Consider the following 23328-nt stretch of genomic DNA (forward strand, 5'->3'; position numbering starts at 1 on the left):
CAAATGCACTGACCAGAGAGAGAGACTGTCTCTATTCCACAGGATTGCAAACCGAAGAAAATTTAATAATTTGAGGGCCCTTTCAGGCAGAAGACTTATTTATGCACAAATGACCAAATGATGTGGTGATTTGTGTGCTGAACAGTTGTAATTTGAAATGTGACATTTCTAATATTGTTGTGCAATACCAACAAAGAAATAGAATTGTTTACAGCTAGTCGAAAGTCAGAAATAGTATTCTTTCTTGAAAACAAAAAAAGTGTTAAAATTCACATTTACAAATTGGATTGTATTCATGACTGGCATTTTTCATTGATTAAATAGTCTACAATAGTTCTTTGTGGTTAATTCAAGTTCTTAACTAGTTCCTCTTTATCAATAGGGATCAATCCTTCCAATTCTCTTTTGAACAGTGCCTTTCAATTTTTAATAATCGATTTCTCTTAGTTCTTAATTTATTGTAATCTTTATTTCAGATTCCACTTTAAACAGTTCCTCTTAATAATTGATTTCTCTCAATTCCTTATCAGATAATTAATTTCTTTCAAATCCTCTTTCTAATGATTATTTTTATTCAGACCCTCAACATATGTTTCACCATGCCAATGGCTCATCAAGTGGAAAAGTCTCTTTAGAAATTGTTTGAGATCTAATATTGGCATGATAGGCCTTGGAATCATCTTGTCTTTGATACTGACATTCTAAAGAGGGCCTCCCTATTTGTCCGAAATGGTGCTTCATTATTTCTGATCGCCTTCACGAGAATACCATAACTATGAAATGGTGTCTAGTTAAGCAACAAATTGGTAATATCATCACATAACGTTGGATGCGATGACGTCACACACATGGCACCTTTTTATCTATATATATCTAGATACATTTTTAAGGGAAAACGTGTCCATAAAAGTGTGTCAGTGCCATCATCATGTAACATTGCACGTGATGATGTCATTGCCCCTGGTAGCCATTATGGATGTGTTTCAAATTTAGATACACTTTGTGGATAAAAATGGCTGAAGAGATTAATTTATAATGAAGAAAAAAAAGTTTTGATGAACATACATATGCAAATACATATGTACGTTGTGAACGGGATTGTTGCAGATGCACACCTATATGGCCATTGTAAATGTGTGTCATAAGAAGGTACACATCTGTGGTGAAACAAAATAAAAAATGTGCTCAAATGTTTAGTATGTACTGAAGTAAATACAATTTTGATGAAGTTTATGAACAGATACATGTGTCAACTAGGAGTGAAATGTGGCGTTTTGATCTCCTCCTGTTTGCTCTTATATGTTTTTGAATTCTTACTTTTAACTTAGTATTTACAGGTTGTGCTACCGATTTAACATTTTCTGCAGATGCATTTGATAGCATACAATACAAATGTGTTTCCAGACAACTCCACTAGACGTGCCATTTGGGAAAACTTCAGAACATTGCAATGAGGGATTCTACTTTACGAGAATCTTCACATTTGTTTGCATTTGTTTATGTATTCATTCTTTTGGTGTGTGTGTTAAGAACATATTAACTTTTGGCCAAGTTGCATTCCTGAGTTAGCTGTGATGTGTTGCTGCCATGTGTTGTCATTCAATGGAAGTGTTCATGTCAATGCATGTCAAAAGGCCAATCATTTGGTATTTGGCCGGATGAGGGAAGGCCTACCCCATCCTTCCAGACGACATCTTACTAGGTTTTGTTGAAGACTGGCAGGCTTGGAAAAGCCATTACTTAAACCTAAGTGAATTGCAGATTGTACGACCTTGTACTTTATTTTAACATACATTTGTCTGCCCTTACTCTGTTGAAATTTGGCTTCAGATATTGACCTTGCTTTGTTTCAAGTGAAGTTCCTTATTGGTCTTCAGTTGTTGGGGAGTGTAATGTCAGTAAGTAATCTGCACCTTGCTGCATTTCACCTTGATATATAATGCACAGACATTTGATATTAAACAGATGTGCATTGGTCACCAATGGAGACATTTAAAGGCAGCCAAGGTGTGGCTTCATCTTCTCAAATCCAAAAAGAGCCTTATTCTGTGTGTGAAGTGCTTGATTCTAAACCATTGCCAGCTTTTCTCTCTCTGTAGCACTCATCTGTAAATTCTGTTCCATCTGCACAGCTTTTAGTGTATTGCTGATTTTGACTCTGTGATTAGTCTGGAGAAGCATGACTTTTAATGATCATCAGAATTGGGAAGTGTGTCCTCTTTAGGATTGCTGTTATCTGCTGGTTGAACTCGAGTTCTTCAAAGGACCCCATCTTGAGGTCCTTTATGTTCATCAATAATGCAGGCGTTACCCATAGGAAGTTGGGTGGGAAAGGTATGTTGTCTGTGGCAATGTCAACTATCATGAAGATCTCAGACTTTGGCCAATCCTTCACATGTAGTTTCTCTGGTGGTTTCTATGTTGCATGCACTTTATTAATTGGTTGAGTTGGTACGTCCTTCTACAAACAGAGGTGTATGTTTGCCTCATCAACCCATATTCGGAATTGCAGCAACGGTTGTGTGATTACTTCCACCAGCAGGTACATGTAAAGTGTGAAGAGACTTGAGGAACTCGATCCATTACACCTTTATTGAAGAGGTGGCTGAACCAGTTATGACTTGTTAGATGTACCTGATAATGAAGGATTGGCTCCAATTTGGCATTTTAGCTGAGATTGTATTCACTTCTCCTGCTGGCTGATGAGCATAGAATGCTCCACTGTAGTATTAGCCATTTATAAGTTGATTAGCAACAACTCTGCTGACTTGTCGAATTAAATTAATTTCGATAGGTCTTCCATAGTATCAGCCAAGGCAGTCATTATGCCATTGAGGGGTATAAAACAAGATTGCCGGTTATGGAGGGTGGTGGACATTTCCACAAGCCTTGCAGTTATTGGGTCAATTCACCATCCTGGAGCTTGCTTATGAATGAAAGGTTGGAGTTCTGCAGTGCATTACCTCTGATGGGTTTGTTTGTGGCTTCCTTAAAGGTGGATAACACTGAAATATGAGTTGGCCAAGATGACCGAACTTCTGACTCTCCTAGTGGGAATACACTTGAGTGACACTCACTCGAGGGTAAAATTGGCAATGTGTTGGTTAGTGGGGGAATTGGGCTAGGGTTGATTGGTGCATTACCCACATTTGTTATGGGTAGATGTCAGGCTTTCTTTTGATTTTGGTACAAAGGATGGTGAGGCATTCTTTACAATGAAAGCAAGGGGATAGTGTGATGCTGGAAATGCATCGGAGGGACAGGGCCTCCGTATCCTTTACTGTTTTTATTGTGTGTTCTGTTGTGTTTTTTGTGCAGGAGTTCATGTGGGACTCCTGGCGGTGCAGCTCTCTCTTTTGGTTTGGTGTACAGACCCATGGGATACCCTTATGGCACCCATGGGTGGGAGTACAACCCTGTGCCCCTAGTGTATGTTTTTGGGCACCTGTGTGTGGTGCACAGAGCAGGGTACAGGCTGGTGGCAGCTCAGTGCTGAATTTGACAGGTGCTCTGAGTATCCTCAATTTTGGGGATGCCCAGGCCTTGCCATTGGAATCAGTAGATTCCTGATGGAAACAAGATGGCCCCCATGGCCTCTTGCCTTCCATCGCCTGTTACCTTGTTTTCAAAAAGTCCTGGGAAGCCCAGACTCTGTCCCTTCCCCCTGACTGGATGTTGGGTTGATGTTCCATGTATGGTGTTATTGTGAAGTCCAGGCCAGACTGGCTGGAGCCTTCCCAGTGACTGTATGCTGTGGGTACATCCTGTGGGTGGGACCTGGGTGAATGGAGTGTGTGAGGAATATACACTTTTTGTTGTGGATGTCTAGTTTCTGGTGTTTGACACAATGACTGAGACAGCCCTGCCCGAAACTGGTATGAATGCAGAGTGGAGTGTTGAATGGCTGGGTACTTGTCCCAATACACATAACTTGTTGTGAGTGCCTGGAGAGAAGAGAATGGCCTGAATGCACTATGCACCTGATTGGCTGCCTTCCTGCATGAATGCCCTTCTGACCGATTGGTTGCCTGAGTGTGGCCCAGCAGAATGAATGGGAAATCAGCTAGTATATCTGGGGGCCTCTCACTACTAGAATTTGTGTTCAGAAGCTGAAGAGAAACTGGAGTTGAAACTGAAGCTTAACCTTGTAGCCCTGCTGGAAGAGAAGTCTTGCTGTTGCTCTACTTCATCAATCTTAAAGCTGCTGTGTCTCCAAGGACTGACCCAGAGAGGACCTGGTAAGGCGCCCTCTTCCCGAGCTACGATGCACCATCGTGCACCAGCTGAAATTTGTCAAAGCTCCCTGTTAGACAGACCTATGACAGGCTGCCGAACGAAGATGGGGACTGCCACGGAATTTCAAAGAGAAGCGCCCGGACTGTTGTCCGCCACCGTCAACGACTGCCGTCACCGACCAGAGCCGCTGTGCTCCCGTTGCCTAAGAACGTTCGATTCAGGGACACGCTCGTCTGCACCGCGGCCCGCCTTATTCCGCCGGAGAAGGCCAGGCTGTCGATGCACCGAGGAGCATCCGCCGATGGGTTTCCCACCACCCAAAGACCGCAGAGACACTGACGACTCGACGCCCTTGCTGGACCACAGTTCTTCAAACTCTTTGTGGTCCAGAACTATCGACATCGAGTTGCCCTGCACGCCTCTTCCTTGCAGGATGTTTACGCTTCCCCGTCGACAAGCACCGCTAGGAACGAAGCTGCCACTTCACCACCGTAGTTCACCGTATTCATCGCCGAACGTTCGGCGACCCGTGGCTCCTGCCTTAAAGGGAGTGCACTCAAGAAGGGCTGTCAATTTCCCGACAAGGAACTCTACAACACCAGGTACTTTGGGGTTGCTGAACGATTGGAAAGATTCTTGTGAACAATACATGGACTGGGCTTGTGATATATCTTTATTCTACAGGTTGCCCAGGTGGGTAGATCTCCACACGGAACTGTGTCTAATGGTATTCTGCCTATTGTTCTCATCATCTTGCTTTCCTCCTATATCTATTGTTGGTTTACTTTATATAAACTGATTTGTGTGATATTTAACCACACAGTTGATGCACTTTAATGAGATCTAATAGTAATAGTGGTACCAGGTAGAACTGTATATTTGCCTTTGTAGATAACCAAGCACAAAGTGAGTTATCGTGATATAGTACATAACCTTGAACATTAATTATATAAAGACTGCGTTTTAACTAATACAGTGTGCGGACATTCCTTTGTGGGTGCTTGGGGACTATACTGTACATAAGAACCAGCCTGCATCACCTCCTGAGAAGCTAGGCCTTGATTGCTAGTCCATTGCTACCACAATAGGGAATCTTGGCTGGGGTCCTCTGTGCCTCTCCTCTACCATATAGAGAGAAGAAGTACAGGCACCCCCTCCAGTCTTTACAGATAGAAAACCATGTTCTCATTTGTGATTTGGAATAGCTTGCTCATTTGATTCAGTGTGTTCGCAAATTTATTTAGAATAGATTGTGTTTTTTTCACGTTTCTATGGTAGCCTACTAACAATGGAATGTGCTTATACAGTATTGCATGTCAGGTTCCTTGCTCTCCTTAATGCTACAATAATCCAAATAGCTTATTTGAGGTAAAACAAAAACAATTGATCAACATCGGAAGAAGGAAGGACTGTGTTTGCCTGCGGGGATTGCAATATGTTGATATTGGTTGCTCACCAATGCATGCATTAGGCGATCTTATTTGCTCTCGCGTGTGCTTTATAGAGGAGTATGTTGCCAGCTGCTTTGGGTTTTCAACAGCGGTGTCTCTTGTCGCTTTTTCTTTTTATCTTTTACGCCTCTAGATTGAACAATGCTTTTTTACCCTCCATGAAAGCTCATTTGGATATCTTCGTTTGAACAGTTTGCTCATAATGAGGGGTGTGGTGATGTTGGTTTGTATAGTAATGTTAAACTAAAGCTGGTCTAGGTCAGATCTTTCCCTTCACTCCCTAGGTGCGATGACTGGAGAGAGTAAAGGCACCTCAGATGTTTGCTGGGGTTTCCTTCTCCAGTGATTATAATGAATAGTGATGGGTGGGTTGGTTCTGTTGATTTGTTTATTCATATCTGGTGCTGAAGTACCGGGTTGGAGGTTTCTTCGTTGAGGGCAAATGCCATGCCTAGGATGTCTCCAGTTCTATGACTGGACTTGATGCTAAATTGGGTGAGACCCAAGGATCAAGTGTTGTCAATAACCAGCAAGAGAACCAGTTAACACCAGTCTACAGCTTAAGCCAGGCGTCTGCAACCTATGGTTCTCCAGAAGTTCTTGATTATATCTCCCATCAGCTGTAGCCAGCATAATCAATGGCGAGGATTCACTGAAGTGGCAGTTCAAAACATTGTGAGTGCTCAGGTTGTGCTTAAACTAGGAGTGCCTAGTTTAAGCCCCATCTTACTGATTTTCCAATCCCTTTGTAATTCACTAACATTTGAGTCTCTTGCCACAGTTTGGTAGGTTAATTACAGGCTCCCACAAAACAATGAGTATGCGATGCATGCCTACCTTTTGTAGGAGTGAGTGACACTTCCAACTAAGATCCCAGGAAGAGAATGTACTCTCAGAGCAACCAAGGATTACAGATATGTTGTGACTTTTACGTAGAAGGTAAAAATGCCAGCCGGTGAATGCCAGCACGAAAAACAAGGGCAGGAGGATGCTGGAATGACAAATGCTTCACAGCAAGTAATGCTGCACAGATGCCACCAAGAAGTTTAAAGGATGGTGCAGTTAGTGCCACAGGGAGCTAAGGACATTTAAGTGTGGGTCGTGGAAGGCAGGAGGGCTCAGGGGTGGGTCATGAGATGGTGGCATGGAGTGATGATAAAATGGTTGCGGGAGGGCCACCTGGAAAAAAACAGTCTGCAACGTTATGACGGTGGAGTCCCAGCAGCATTTTTGCACAACAATAAGTAAAAGTTGCATGCATTGTGTGGTTGTCACATTGAGGGATGATGATTCGGGTCAGGCGGTAAATGGACTTAGATTTGACTTTTAAATTTAGTAAAGCGTGTGAAGCTACAATATTTCTGGTCTTCAAATGCACATCTCTCACTGCTTTTTAGGAATAGTTTTTTTCAATGTCCTCACATTCAAAAACCTCTGGAAAATATGGCAAACTCTTGGTTATTCATTTAGCTATTTCAGCCCACAACTCTAATATGGATATTTGGGCTCAATCATTCTCATACTTCTCCACAGGAATCCTTGAAGGTACTCAATCCCTGTGGCCGCTCGGCACCACTAAGGAGCGGGCTAGGGCCGTGTTCTGATTCTCCCAGGTGAAGGAGCCTGAAACAGCACCCCCCATCCATATGAACCGAGAGTTTCTTTGTGTGAGCTAGTTACTTATAGTCACCACGCAGATTGCTTCTACTAGTACATCCGGGACTTGCAATTGCCAATTACTTGTGTTGCCATGTTCACCTTTTTTAATTTATTTTTTTATTGTAAAATTCTTAGTTTATTTCAAACTTCAATTTACATCTGCCATCATTTTTCTTTCCTTTTTATGCATCTCTGTCAGCCATCGTGATCCTTACATTTTGTAGAACAAATTGCTTCACTTTAACAAAATCTTATCAAGATAATCGATTACCGCACAGATTAACTTAATGTTTTTCCAAAACAAAACTGGCATTGACCACATTTCCAGATCATCAGTTTGTGGTGCAATTTTTTTCAAAAACAAACTGCGCTGGCATCTCAACATTAGACATTCAATGACCAGGTGTTTGACTGATTCAATCGCATTTGCACAGAATCGACATTGGTTGTTTTGAGTCTCCGGATAATGTCTCATATATAACATCTGTTTCGTTGGATAAAGATGTAGGCATAGATGAAGTAATTGGTCACCATGATACCTGCTAGGGAACCTTTCAAAGTATTTTGCTATTATATTCACTCCTCTGGACTCACCCCCCAAGTTTAGTGACGTAATGTAATTCGCTCTTTTGTTTAGAGTCTCAATCCAGTCGCTCTGTGTTAGTTTGATATTATCATTAGTCAGCAGGGCTAATATCTTCATAGTCCACTTCTTCAGCAGGCTATCCAGTTGATTTCCAACTGCGGCAGAACAATTTTTGTATGCAGGAGCTGGTAATGCCATTTTCCTTGTCATAGAAATTGATTGCCACAAAACGGTTGCATACATGGATTGAAGTCCAAGTTCATAAAGGATGGCTTCAATAGGTACACAGCTAGGTAAGTGCAGTACTTTTCTCCAGAATTGTGGTTCTAGTGCATCCCACACTGATCGGCCGATGTTTAACCCAGCTTCACTTCCGAAGGTCATTGTGGGTACTACCTTCTGGCGATAGAAGATTAAAACCGCTTTCATGGTAAATTTCCCATAGTCGGCGTGTAATTTCATTCCTTGGAGTGTAAACATTTTCATTCTGTTTTTTAAATCCAGAGTCCATTTTTGTTCTCTGATGGATTTATTGAACATTATCCCTAAGTATCAGATGGACTTGATTTTTTTTTCAAGGTGTTTGTTCGCTGATCCCCATTTAAAGTTGTTTCCTCTTCGCCCTAGGCTTGTGCCAAATGCCATGATTTTTGACTTGTTCGCGTTGAGCTAAAGATCATTTTTTTCCAAGTATAAGGTCAGCTGATTTAAAGATGCTGAAGACCTATCTGCGTGGTGTCTAACAACACTAGGTCATCGGCGTAAAGTGCCCAAATTAGCAGGTGACCATTTAGTTTCGGTGGGAAAGAGTTACATTTATCAAAGGCTGTTGGTAAGTCTGCCATATACAGTTTAAAGAGTAGGGCCACAAGAGGACAGTCTTGCTTTACTCCTTTCCTTGTTGGAATTCCGTCTGTGAGGTCGCCTTCTGCATTTAACCTGATTTTTATTGACGTATCAGAGTAGAAGGCTTTCATTTGCTGCAGGAGTTCAGCCAGGAAATACCATTCTAACCGTTTCTTTCACAGAATGGTACTATTCACACTGTCAAATGCCTGGCGCAGGTCAATAAAAGCAAGAAACAGGTTTATCCCTCCTTTGATCGCTTCAAGCTTTAACAGATTTAGAATCATTAGGTTCACTTACACCCCTACTCTTTTTGTGAAACCTGTTTGTCTATCATCAAGGATTCAAGATTATTCTGCCCATTTTGCCTACTTTAGCTGTAAAAAGGAGGCAAATAGCTTACCGATTACGTCAAGAAACGCAATCGGACGGTAGTTGTTCGGATCTGTCTGATCTCCTATTTTGAAGATTGGAAGAACTACCGGTGATTGCCATAATGTTGGGATTATGGTCTTTCTTGAAATCTCATCAAAGAGTTCTTTAATAAAGCTCGCCCAGTGTTCTTTATGTTTCTTTAGGGCAATGTTGGATAAGCCATCTGGGCCAGCTGTGCCAGAGTTCTTCATCTTTGTGATAGCGGACACAATCTCTTCTTTCTCCAATTTAAGATTACATGAGACATTCCCCTCTTTGCCATCGCTTGGGACCACTGTGTTTTTGATGTTAAAGACTGCAGATTAATGTTTGACACCTCGGAACTTACATTTGTGCACATACTCGCTTTTTGTGACAGAGAACCCTCATTAATTATGGTCCAGGTATCTCTGCTATGATAGGTCTTTATTGATTTTAACATTTCTTCCTTTCGATCTTGATCGCGGATGAGTTTAAACGAAACCAACCAATTTCGATATGTTTGACGTCTCTTCCTTATGGACATCCTACAGAACTTCATATTAGTGCTTTTTAATGCTCTGATGTCCTTTTCAATTTTTTTCTTTCTGTCACTACTTTCAGATTGAATGGATATTTTTGTACCTTATAGTCTGACATGAAACCATTTGGTCTAGTTTGATATTGTTCCAGCAAGGGCGCATAATCTTAAACCCGGTTTATGTTGACATTGCAGTGAGATTTTTGTGGCCACTTCAGTAATCGCTTTGCTGTTCAGCCTTAATCGATTTAGTCCTTGATTGATTTCCAGATTACAGGCCTCATTACGACCCTGGCGCTAAGTGGTTAATGACACCGTAAAAGGCTGCGGCGCCGTTAACCACTTAGCGCCTTACTACGAGGTCCCTTTGCGGGACCAGACCTGAACGGCGGGTCTAGTCCAGCTGTTAAAGTAGGAACCCGCAAAGGGACTCTCGTGGTAAGTACGTTACCGCAATTTGCGGTACCGTACTTACCACCTTCCCCAGTCCCATTGAGCCCTATAGGGCAAAAATGGGAATGGGGAAGAGCCAATGTTCAATGGGGAATTACCGCCCGCCAACCTTGGAATGGGGTGGTAATTCCCCATTGAACATTGGCGGACTCGTTACAATACCGGCACCAACCATGGTGCTAATAGTGCCATGGTTTAGCACCGGTGTTGTAATGAGGGCCTACCTCTGTATTTTTTGCTTTTTTGCTAGGAGCTGTTTTTTTCCGTCTGCCAGCTCACGTGCACCGCATCATGGTCACTCTGGTTCATTTTCAGAACTTCTATTTTTGTGGTCAGGAATGACAAGTTCTCTGACACCCAGATATAGTCGAGAGTTCTGTGACAACCATTCCTGGACCAAGTTGAACTAGCTGGGATGTCGCCTACGACCTGAACATTCAACATCAAACAGTTCCTTATGGTGATTTCCTCTTCCCAAAGTGTGCCACGTTTGATGGCGTGGTTGTTTTTCATTTTTTCTGTTAGTTTCCCTTCTCCTCCTGAGTTAAACCATGAAATATTAAAATCACCACATATTATGATGTGAATGTTATGAAACTCCATGATACACTCATCAATCAACAGGGTTACAGAATCAATCAACTTCTTAGCAGATATCTTGACTGGATTCCAATAGATATTTAGAATCAGAAAGTGCATCCGGCCCGGATTTGTTTGGATGGCCAAGTGTAACACTGTTCCCTGCACAAACAGGTTAGGATTGGAAGATATGATTACCATCCAACTTCCGCTGTTCTTGATCATCGTCACTATACCTGAAAATGGGCAGCCGGTCTTGTTCTTCCCAGCAGCATTCATTAGAATAGTGAATCCGTCGCTTATGTTGCAATCACGTAGCCAGGTCTCTTGTAAACATAAAAATGAGTAATTCTCTTTGCTGAGACTACTCTCACAAAAACAATGCTTGAAGCCACGGGTGTTCCATGATATTAAGGAATCGGTACACTGACCCACGGTCTTTTTTTGCTATTCATCACTCCTGCGCCAACTCTTCCTCACTTCCGATCTTCTTACTGTGGAGACTTCTTTAAAGATTGTCTTGTTGTGTCTCCGCACGTTTCCTTCAAATCTTTCAGCTGGTACTGCACGTCTTAATTCATTTTTCGTGGAATCACAATTCTCTGGATGTTTTTGTTGCTGTTTATCTTCAAATTCTGTATATTTTGTGTCTGTATGTGGTTATTTCTTAGCGGAATGTCAGTAGTTCCTTGCTTGCAGACAGCAGAGTATTCTCAATCAGTGTTGAGTGAACGTACAAAAATACCTGGTCAGATCTGTTTTCAGAGACATACTCTACTACAGCGATGTCTCATGAGACCATGGTCTTAAAGATGGTACACAATGTAATAGTTTAATTACATTGTGCCTATTTTTGTTTATTTCATTTTGTTTCCAGGCAATGTTTTCAATCCACAGTTTTCTCACTAATTTCTGTTTTTTAACACTGTTATCGCGGCTTTTCTCAAGCCGTCCCCTTGACGTTTCACTTGAGCTGAAGTAAGTTCAGGTTTAACTTCAACAGGTATCCACTCTTTGGTGATTCTTTCAGAGCCCATTTTACTTACCTTTGCATATGCGAGGCAGGTAATGTTCACATTTCCTCATGGCACACCCCTTGCGGCAGGTGTTTCTGTGGCAAAAGAGTCCTGAAGTGATGCCCAGCCAAGTCCAACTGGTGCCAAAGACTTATCCAGAAATGTGCTGGTCACATTGGTCTTTCTGCTTCGGAGGTTAAAGGTGAAATGTTGTATTTCCCAGAGCTGATGCATGAGTGCTATGCTTCACTCTGCTGTTTCTCTGGGAATTGCATGTTTCCGTGGTCAATTTTCACTCCTTTGGAAACCATTAACAAGTATGCATCGTTTTAATAAACATACATGTAACATGCAAACGGAATGAGTATGTTGTATTCATTTATTTCCACATGTAAACAACCACATCTGCAATCCCTTTAGCGAGAATACTGATTCACACCAAACTATTATGTGGGACTCAAAACGACCTTGCATTATTGAATTTCCAGTATTGTATGCAGGCAGCAAATCATCTGATGCAACTGTTGAAATCAGTAATTGACTTCTTAATTGGCTTCAGTTATTGTGATTTGTTTAATGACTACAAATATGTGCCCATCAATAGTACCCCAACATGTACTTGTGGAAATATGTTTCTATCAGTGCAAACAGAAATAAAAGTATCATGCCAAACAACGTTGTCTAATTCTGAACATCTGTTTAATGAAAGACATGCATGCACACATTGAACACAAATAAACCGTAAACATATGGTTTCGTATTTTTGCAAACAGTTGCGAGAAATTAATTAATGCACAGAAAAGCTGGAAAACATCTTCCTTTCTCCCACATACATTTGATGAAACGACCTATTATTTCTCCCCTATGAACAGGAAGTTCACATCTTTACTCTCTGTATCAGCACACATTTCTGTGATCAAAACATCGTTGCTCACTCTGCTTTTAGTTTAAGCAGCGACCTAGATCAATGGATGCAAATAAATACATTGTCAGCTGCTTCGGGAACCTGATTTCTAATTCTGATCCATGTTCACTCCTATCTCCTGTATTATCCATTCCTGCCATAGTAATGCGTTTGATTCTCATGCTTGCAATCTGCCGTGTTGCCACACTCCGCATGTACATCTATAGTTGTATAGCTGCAGAACCTCACCAACAGAGCAGGAGCTCTGGCTCTGCTCCCATGTGTTGCATGAGCAACACCAACTGCCTTCATCCTGCCTGGATGCGAAGGTAAGTGTGAGCTGCATTACCCACTTGCCCTCGGCCCCTCGTGGGTGAGCTACACGAGACGGCAAAATCCGCACTAATTGCACATCACACACCAGCGAGTGGAAAGCCAGGAAGGCTCTCTTCATCCAGCTACTCGAACGAAGGATCTGACCCCCTATAATCATGCTTTGATATATTCGCAATTGCAAGACGCAAGGCTACAATCTACTCCAAAATGGCTGCCTTGTTGGCTGCCACTTCCTCACCACACTAGGCTGACACCCAGAAGACCTCTAGATCGACGCGATTGGCCCTCTCCAACTGTAAGAAGCCAATGGGGTTTCACCAGCAGGTGAGAGCCGGCCCATGAGAGAAGGCATTTAGAAAAGGCTCAGCTCCTGACTGAGCCTCCAGCTGCAGGACCTCACCAATAGAGCAGGAGCTCTGGCCCTGCTCCCCTGTGTTGCAGGAGCAACAAAAACTACCTTTATCCTGCCTGGATGCGAAGGTAAGTGTGAGCTGCATCACCAACTTGCCTTCAGCCCCTCGTGGGTGAGCTACACGAGACGCCGAAATCTGCACTAATTGCACATCCCGCACCAGCGACTGGAAAGCCACAAAGGCTCTCTCCATCCAGCCGCTAGATCGAAAGATATGACCCCCTATAATCACCCTTCGATATATTCGCATTGCAAGACACGAGGCTCAATCTATTCCAAAATGGCCGCCTTGTTGGCTGCCACTTCCTCACCACCAGAAGACCTTTAGATCGACGTGATTGGCCCTCTCCAAATGTAAGAAGCCAGTGGGGTTTCGCCAGCAGGCGAAAGCCACCCCATGAGAGAAGACAATGAGAAAAGGCTCAGCTCCTGACTGAGCCTCCAGCTGCAGGACCTCACCAACTGAGCAGGAGCTCTGGCCCTGCTCCCCAGTGTTGTAGGAGCAACACCAATTAGCTTCATCCTGCCTGGATGGGAAGGTAAGCGTGGGCTGCATTACCCACTTGCCCTCAGCCCCTCATGGGTGACCTACACGAGATGCTGAAATCTGCACTAATTGCACATCCCACACCAGCGACTGGAAAGCCACGAAGGCTCTCTTCATCCAGCCGCTAGAACGAAGGATCTGACCCCCTATAATCACCCTTTCATATATTCGCCATTGCAAGACACAAGGCTACAATCTATTCCAAAATGGCTGCCTTGTTGGCTGCTACTTCCTCACCACACTAGGCTCATGCCCAGAGGACCTTTAGATCAACGCGATTGGCCCTCTCCAACTATAAGAAGCCAATGGGGTTTTGACGGGAGGCGAGAGCTGGCCCATGAGAGAAGGCACTGAGAAAAGGCTCGGCTCCTGACTGAGCTGACCGAGTGCAACCAGCACCATGCAACGGTATGCTGCTCATTTAGCACCCTGCCAAACATCTGATATCCCTATCTGCCCATCGGTGTGCTATCACCATTCAACCTACCTCCAAGTTGCCAAGCAGCTAAGAACATCTTATCTACCAAACTATGAACGGTGAGTCTCACCCTACCCGCTAGACGTGTTCTGGTGCTGAATTACAGTGTCACTCTTTCCGCAGGAGCATGCTAGCCTTCCCCCAATTGTTATCCAAACGGGAACAAATCTATCCGAACCGTGATGCTGCACTAACTATGATTCAGAATAACGCACTTGTACCGTCACACGAGTATGTCAAATTGCCTGCACTATACCATTGCCACCAAATGCTGACGTCTAATAAGCTCACCTTTATGTTGATTAATCAGTCTTTTTCCCTGCTATTCCTCCCACCGCCTAAGTTCAGATTTTGAACTGAATGTATTCTCAATAAGCATATACCGTTGATTGACTGTGAGTTGAACCTGCCCATTTGTTAGCATATACGCCCACCCACTCTGAACTGAACTTGCCTATATGCGCTAGCACATATTGCCTATTGATTCTGAACTGAATGTATTCTCAATAAGCATATACCGTTGATTGATTGTGGCATATATGGCCACCGACTCTGAACTGAACTTGCCTTTGTGTGCTAACACATATTGCCTATTGATTCTGAACTGAATGTATTCTCAATAAGCACATACCGTTGATTGATTGTGAGCTGAACCTGCCCACTTGTTAGAGTATACTACCACCGATTTTGTATAGAACTTGCTTGTGTTGCTAGCATTTACTGACCAGTGATACTGAACTGAACATACCCTTTGACCTTGTACTGAATTTGCCTACTCCTGCTACCTTATAATGTCTATTGCGGTGAACTTAACTGCCTATTCAGCCAGCATAGCCATCTAGCACCTGCCCTATCCAATACTTCCTTGCCTGTTTTGGCTGTACTCACCTCTGGGGTTTTAAGGGGTTTAACTAATCCTTATAGCCAAACTAAACCATGCCCACCACTAAGACTCAACTAATGCTAATACGAACAATACTTTTCTGTGCCCTTATAATAATAGCCTGTATTACTCTCATACCCTGCACCTCGCAGGAGAGAAATATAAGACTTAGAGCAAGACTGCCCCGGATCTACAAAGCCAAGGCTAACAGCCTTACATTCCAAGACTCTGACATATGGCATAACACCAGAACCTCACACTCTTATCTACCCACACCACCCTTAGAAACTGTGTACAAAACTCACTCCAAAAGAAACACCCTAAACAAAGACCCTCCTCTACCCAAGGGCAGAACAAAGCAATAACTATCACAGGAGCCATCATTAATGCCAGATCCCTCATGGTGCATACCACTGAAATTGCAGATATACTCTCTATGGATGATCTAGACAGCTTAGCTGTGACTGAATCCTGGCTTCATGATGCGGCGAGTCCAGCCCTCATGTTAGTCATACCAGAGGGATACCAAATACTTAGAGTGGACAGGCCTAAGGCCAGTGGGGACAGCCTTGCCATCATAGCTAAAACTACACTAGCGTTAAGGCTGACCTCAATCTGAAATGTGTCAGTTGACAACATTTTGGGGGATGGGGTGACAGAAGTCAAGAACCTGTTTGAGAAGATCTGCTTTCCACTTCTTCCTGATTCTTTATTTTGCAATTCGGTTTGTCCAAATGTGCCTGAGTGAGATTGGTCCGAAGCTGAGCACCATGAGATTTAAGTGGCATTTTCCATGTTTCTTTCATCTAGCCATATATTGGCAGTCTAAGTCTGAGTGCTTTGATCTACAGTTCTTGTGGGTATGTATCTGAATGTGGTATTCTGAAGGTAAGTAGGCCCCTTGCTCCCAAATGAGCTGTGCATGAATCAAATGATTTAAAGGATGATCCTCTGATATACAAGATACAAGTGGTGTGCTTTCTGGGTTGGAGGGAAGTGATCCTTTTGCCTGAGGTTAAGGTACATTTCTGCTGCGTTCATTTGAATTTAAAGCAATTTTGTGAGCTGCTCTTTGAGCGGGCCAATAAACATGTAGCTGCTGTAACCCAGTACAGAAAGGCTAAGGACCTCGATGAAGTCCACACGGCAGTGGAGCTGTAGCAGGTCAAGGAATTACTGAGTCATTTTGAGTTCAAAGTTAATTCTTTTATCACCGGTGTTAGCTTAGTGTGAAGAGAAGCATAAAAAAAAAGCTTACACATGTTTTGTTTTTGACCTTTTTGCAATAAAAGGGTGGGATTTTCCCAAACAATGAAGCCATTGAAATGATAATGCAATAGAAAGCTTGCAATCATCTGCCCCCCTCCACCTTTAGAGGATGTGCCCTACTGTACTACAGAGCCTGTGAGCTCCTTCTTTAGCAACCCGGCGCAACCTTTCCATAATGGCTGGCGGGTGGCCCCAGAGTGCTGCTGCCGGACTACAGAGGCAGGAGGACTGCCTCCTTCACCCCTGGATTGGCTGGGCTACTTAAACAGCTGATACCCATAGCTGGCCAGCCCCTCTCCCAAAGACCCAATGCAAAGGCCCCTGTCTGTTCCTGTCCGTTGCCTGGCTGGATCTGCGGGCCTTTCCTACACTCCTCCCCACGTGTAAACAGAGGCAGAGTATGAACTCTTTACGTTCAGATCACACTGGAAAAAAATTGATCTATTACGATCTCCTTGAATGTCAGTTTCCTTCACCAACCTCTGTGACTCTCTCCTCCCTTCCAGGACTATCTCACCTTTTCTCCCCCACATCTGTACTTCCACCTTTCTGGCTGTGCCCAGTGCTGTGGTTGTTGCAGCTTCCTGCAAAAATGTCTACACTTTGTTGTGCCTAACGTTGTGGTTGTTTCAGCTTCCTGCAAAAATGTTCAAACATCGTTGTGCCCAGCGCTGTGGTTGCTTCACCTTCCTGCAAAAAAAATGTCAAAATTTGTTGTGCCCAGCACTGTAGTTGTTTCAGCTTCCTGCAAAAATATCGACACTTTGTTGTGCCTAATGTTGCAGTTGTTTCACCTTCCTGCAAATAATGTTAAAACTGTGTTGCGCCCAGCACTCCGGTTGCTTCACCTTCTTGCAAAATTTGTTCAAACATTGTTGTGCCCAGCACTGTGGTTGCTTCACCTTCCTGCATAAACTGAACCTTCATGTGCCTTCTACAGCCTCTACCTCCTGCCCCAGCTCCTCTTCCTCCCTCCTTGCCCCATCCTCTCTGCTATCACTCTTCCCTTCTTCTACTCTTGCATGTTGCTGTATTTTCCCCCTTCTGCTCCAACCCCCCCTCCATGTTCCTCTCCTTCCTCCCCCTCTGACCACCTTTTTGGGTTGAATGCTCTTACGCTATCTGAAAGGTCGTCAGGCCTAGTAACTAGTCTACTGTTTGTTTGCTCCTCTCCTCCCTTCACGCCCACCCTTGCTCCCCTCATTTTGTGTTCAATGCTCTTGCACTATCTGAAATGTCGTCAGGCCTAGTATGATATTTTATTTTCCCATTCTTAATGTCTCAAGGCCTTGTAGGAATGTCATTGTATTTTACCCATGCTCCCTCCCCCGCCTTGAAGAGCTTTGAAACACGTTGTGTATAGGCACTATATAAATAAAACATCATATCATATCATACCATATCTAGAGATCGATGCTTTTTGATCTTCCTTTTATCCTTATGGGATCTGGGTATCACCTGCAGACATCTGAAAGAGAATGGTGTGCTTGACTGTCAGCTGATGTCGCATTTGTGCATGAATGCATAATGATATGGGAGGAGCCATAAGTGAGCTCATATAACACAGCTCTGCTCTTTGATTGTGAAGACCCTAAACCTATTGACCATGGTGTGTGAAAAAGTCACTAATCCAGTCCAACACAAATCCAGAGATTTACTGCCATGTGTATCGGCGGGAAAGAAGAATCTGTAGAGAGATGTCTGTCTGCCAGTATCTTCTAGGGCTGAATCCATTCCTGTAATGGGTCTAACACGCATTTATGTGTCATGTTGATGTATTTGAGATCTCTTAGAATCAGGAAATCATCTGGCAGAGACACTAAATCCCAGTTAATGTTGTGGCCATGTCTTTGTGCAGTGTAGACTAGGAGAAAAAAGGGCCAGGGCAGCGGCCCTCATCTGCTTGTTTCTGCATTAATGGTAGAAAAAGGCACACCCATTATTGCACGTGGGAGGAGCAGAGGTATTGGTGAAAGCGAGACTGGATCTTGGACTCCAAGCCCACATACACGCAGCATCGTAAAGAAAGCCGTGACATGTTCATGTGTCACTTGACCAGAAGTCTTAAAGGAATAGTGTTCTTAAAAATATTATTGTCCCAAGCGTTCGGGCATGTGGTTTTAAGCATACGTTGATCGATTGTAAAAACATTTCCTATGCACCGTACTCTAGCTTTCCTCACTTTTACACATGGAAAATCAGGCAGCTGGGAGCGGCCATCTTGTGCTAATCTTATCCGTTGCTGTATCGCGCTAAATGTGCCCTCGCAGAACTAAATCATATCACTCGCCCCTGAAGCTGACATCACTCGATGCTTATGGCCCATTTCACAATTCGAATGCACGCCTCGTGTCAACGTTCTATGTGCGCCAGCTAATGACATATCTCCATGGAAATGGGTTGACGCCTCTTTCAGCAATAAGTATAAACAGACCACTTCTCATCAGACAATTTCAGATTTGTTTTTTCATTAATTTCACTCTCTTTTTTTGTGTATCCTGCGCTCGTTTCTGCTCTGTTCAGCTATCTTCATTGCTCGTAGCCTGTGTGAACAGATACTAATACTAACATTACTATATATTTTAGTTTTGTCATATAATTGCAACAATACAGCCCTACCAGTACGAGCTGGAGTATTCCGAAGCAGAATTAGTCAAAAGAGAAAGATGCGGAAACCATGGGGCTTCGGACAACAGTTGGGAGGATGAATCACTGGATCAGAGCCTAGTCTCGTGGAACACGTTTCCACCTGGTGTACCTGCAATCGGTGTGAGGTCATGCCAACCCAGGAGGAGAACTGCTGCTGCAGAGAAAACTCTGGATGCATGGCCTACATATCGGAAGAAGACCCACCACCGCTATGCATCACGAAGCTGCATGACTTCAGGGCTACCTGCCTCACAAGGTCTGTGTTGAGGATTATGATGGTGCTTAGGCATGAACTTAGCGCAACAGTTCGCCCTCACAATTCAAGCAAGTGTACTCTAGAAGTGATGTCACTTAGACCACTAACATTCCATATTTGTCTCCTATATTGTCGTAACTTTGATCTATCACTGCAAAAAGAATATAGTCTTGCAATTCTATACATCACTCACGATGTGGGGAAATCATAGTGGTCATCTTATGTGTCTTTCATGTACAACCAAGAAACAATATTTCTCTTCCACATGTGGTACGGGTTGGTGGCCTATTGTGCATTTACATGGTTGATTCATGGGAGGCTTGGATACCGCGTTCGATGAGTAATACCTGCCTGTGCTGTTGGTGCCATTCGAGCTGAATTCCCCAGTGACAGCGGTCAGTACAGGGGATTTTCCCACACTGTGCTGCAACCCGAAGTATACAATGTGTAGTACATTTGTGCCGTCAACATCAGCAACAAAATAAAATACAACTGAACTTTTCTGAATAGTTGTTTCAATTTTTCAGTGAATCATGGTAACGCTCACTTGTCCTAGCAGGGCTCACTGGGTGGGAACGGCTGAGGTGCCAAACACCATGTACACTTCAAAGGCATGCTCCCTCAAGCAGTCCGCGCCCCTGCAATCCACATAAGTGTGTCTCCATTCAGCAGTGTTCCGGCTCTTTGCTGCACGCCTCATGGCCATCCATAACCCCTCCACTATTAATGGCAGTTCTCACTTGTGGCCGTTCCGTCCCTAGGGAGCTGGCAGGATGGGAACGGCCAAGGTGTCAAACACCATGTACACTTCAAAGGTATCTTACGCGCAGGGGCCATTGTACAGATGGCCTCCTCAGATCCAGTGTTTCCAGACAGGCTCCCATGAAGCAGGCCGCGCCCCTGCAATCCACATAAGCTTGTCTACATTCAGCAGTGTTCCGGACCTTGTCTGCATGTCTCTTGACCATCCATCTCCCCTCCACTATCAATAGCATTTTGCACCTGTGGCCCTGCCCCCCTCCGAGGGGAATAGCCGGGTGGGAATGGGCAAGGTGCCAAACACCATGTACAGTTCAAAGGTATTTTACACGCAGAGGCCGTTGTACACATGGCCTCGCCAGTCCCTGTGTCTCCAGGTGTGCTCCCCTGAAGCAGGCCGCGCCCCTGCTATCCACATAAATGTGTCTCATTCAGCAGTGTTCTGGCCCTTTTCTGCATGCCTCATGCCCATTCATCCCCCCTCCACTATCAATGGCAGTTTGCACCTGTGGCAGTGCCCTCCCGAGGGGGCTGGCAGGATGGAAACGGCCAAGATGCCAATCACCATGTACACTTCAAAGGTATCTTATGCGTGGGAGCCATTGTACACATGACCTCCACAGACCCAGTGTCTCCGGGCAGGCTCCCCTGAAGCAGTCTGCGCCCCTGCAATCCACATAAGTGTGTCTCCATTCAGCAGTGTTCCGGCCCTTTCATGCACGCCTCATGCCCATTCATCCCCCCTCCACTATCAATGGCAGTTCGCACCTGTGGCAGTGCCCTCCCGAGGGGGCTGGCAGGATGGAAACGGCCAAGATGCCAAACACCATGTACACTTCAAAGGTATCTTACGCGTGGGAGCCATTGTACACATGGCTTCTTCAGACCCTGTGTCTCCAGGCATGCTCCCCTGAAGCAGTCCGCGCCCCTGCAATCCAAACAAGTGTGTCTCCATTCAGCAGTGTTCTGGCCCTTTTCTGCACGCCTTATGCCCATCCACCCCCCTCCACTATCAATGGCAGATCGCACTTGTGGCCGTTCCCTCCCTAGGGAGCTGGCAGGATGGGAACGGCCAAGGTGCCAAACACCATGTACACTTCAAAGGTATCTTACGCGCAGGGGCCATTGTACAGATGGCCTCCTCAGATCCAGTGTTTCCGGACAGGCTCCCCTGAAGCAGGCCGCGCCCCTGCAATCCACATAAGCTTGTCTACATTCAGCAGTGTTCCGGACCTTGTCTGCATGTCTCTTGACCATCCATCTCCCCTCCACTATCAATAGCAGTTTGCACCTGTGGCCCTGCCCCCCTCCGAGGGGAATAGCCGGGTGGGAATGGGCAAGGTGCCAAACACCATGTACAGTTCAAAGGTATCTTACACGCAGAGGCCATTGTACACATGGCCTCGCCAGTCCCTGTGTCTCCAGGTGTGCTCCCCTGAAGCAGGCCGTGCCCCTGCTATCCGCATAAGACAATGCCATAAAGACGTCACTCATTCACATACAAACCCACTTTTCTAATTCTTTATAAACCCCTTGATATTTATCCTGGGAACATCTGTGAGCACTGCAAGTCAGCTTGTGATCGTGCTAACTGTGAACATCTGTGAGCACCGGAGGTCAACTCGTGATCGTGCTACCTCAAAACATCTGTGAACACTGGAAGTCAACTCTTGATCGCGCTACCTGTTCTCCTGCTACTAACTACCCTGCTTGCTGAATCTAATTGTTTCTTAGTCAAGGTAAGGGCAGGTCACCTAATCATCTCTTTTTGATCTCTATTTTTCTATCTATTTCAAACAAATGTACCCAGTAGTGTAATGTTCATTCATCTCATTGCTATTACCATTGTCTTCTGTTTAATCTGTTCTGTTCTTGATATAGCAAATGTCATCAGTGTCAATTGCATCCTTCGCAGGCCATGTCTATAAGCATGTTTCCTTTTGATGCATGAAAGTACATCCAACGGATGAGTAACATGTTACGATTTGAGTCACATTAATCAATTCTGTATGAAAGTTATCCTAGTGTATATTCGACTACGCTACACAGTTTTTGCTTCTGTAACCAAAACAAGCATAGCATGCAAAACATTCATATAATTCCATCTTTCTCACGCATTCATGTCAAATATGTTTGAATGCCTGCTTGTATGGTTGATTTTTGCCGGTCTAAGACCCACAACAAACCAAAGGGCACAATAATGCATACATTCCAGAGGAATATAGATCAAATAAGAAAATGGGTCAGATATTGTGGATTTCTGGTGGACGAGTTTGAAAGTAAAGCCCCGGATGTGTTGGGAGACTTGAGGGCCAATTGATTCCGCATCTTCAGCCTGCACTTTACTCTGGATATGTACAACCAATCGCAGTACACAAAAAAAACATTGACTCAGAATGTCTCGTAGTTTGCTTCCAAATGCAATTCCAACTCTATTCATGCACACGCTGCACCAGGTGAGTCCCGGATGATGAATTAGCTGTAGGCCTTGGGGTACTGAACAGGTAACTACATGAACGGATTGGTGCTTTCAGTGTAAATGTTTCTTACGAAACTTTGCATATTTATCAGATTGTATTACTTTATAACTATACCACATTTTGCTAGACATTTCTCCCTGGTTTTAGGAGCATCATAGAAAGTAATTATGACTATAGAAAACCATGCCATAGTGCCCTTCGAAATAAGCATAATATTTTCGGAATTGGTTGCTTCACATGTCAATTGTTTTACGGGAGCATACTGAAGCACAGAGCCTCGCTAGTGACAACATCACCGACACATCCAGTATACCAATGGTGAGCCATATAGACTTGCAGAAGTTCATATTATTGAGAGTGGATCTTCCCACATATCTAATGCATAACTAATTTTCCCTTTTACCACTTTGTGTCAATGCATTGAAATGAAGAAGCAAGATTCTGCATCCATTTCTTTTCCGCAGTCAACAACAACTTCGAGCGCCTACCAGGTAGTTTTATTTTGCTTTTCTATTACACAAATGTATTATGCATGGAATTTTAAATGAGGTGAAATAGTTTACGTATCCTGTTGTTTATTTAAATAATGTTTCAT

The sequence above is a fragment of the Ambystoma mexicanum genome, chromosome 3p, assembly GCF_040938575.1.
Source record: "Ambystoma mexicanum isolate Mex_15411 chromosome 3p, UKY_AmexF1_1, whole genome shotgun sequence".
In the NCBI taxonomy this organism is placed as follows: Eukaryota; Metazoa; Chordata; class Amphibia; order Caudata; family Ambystomatidae; genus Ambystoma; species Ambystoma mexicanum.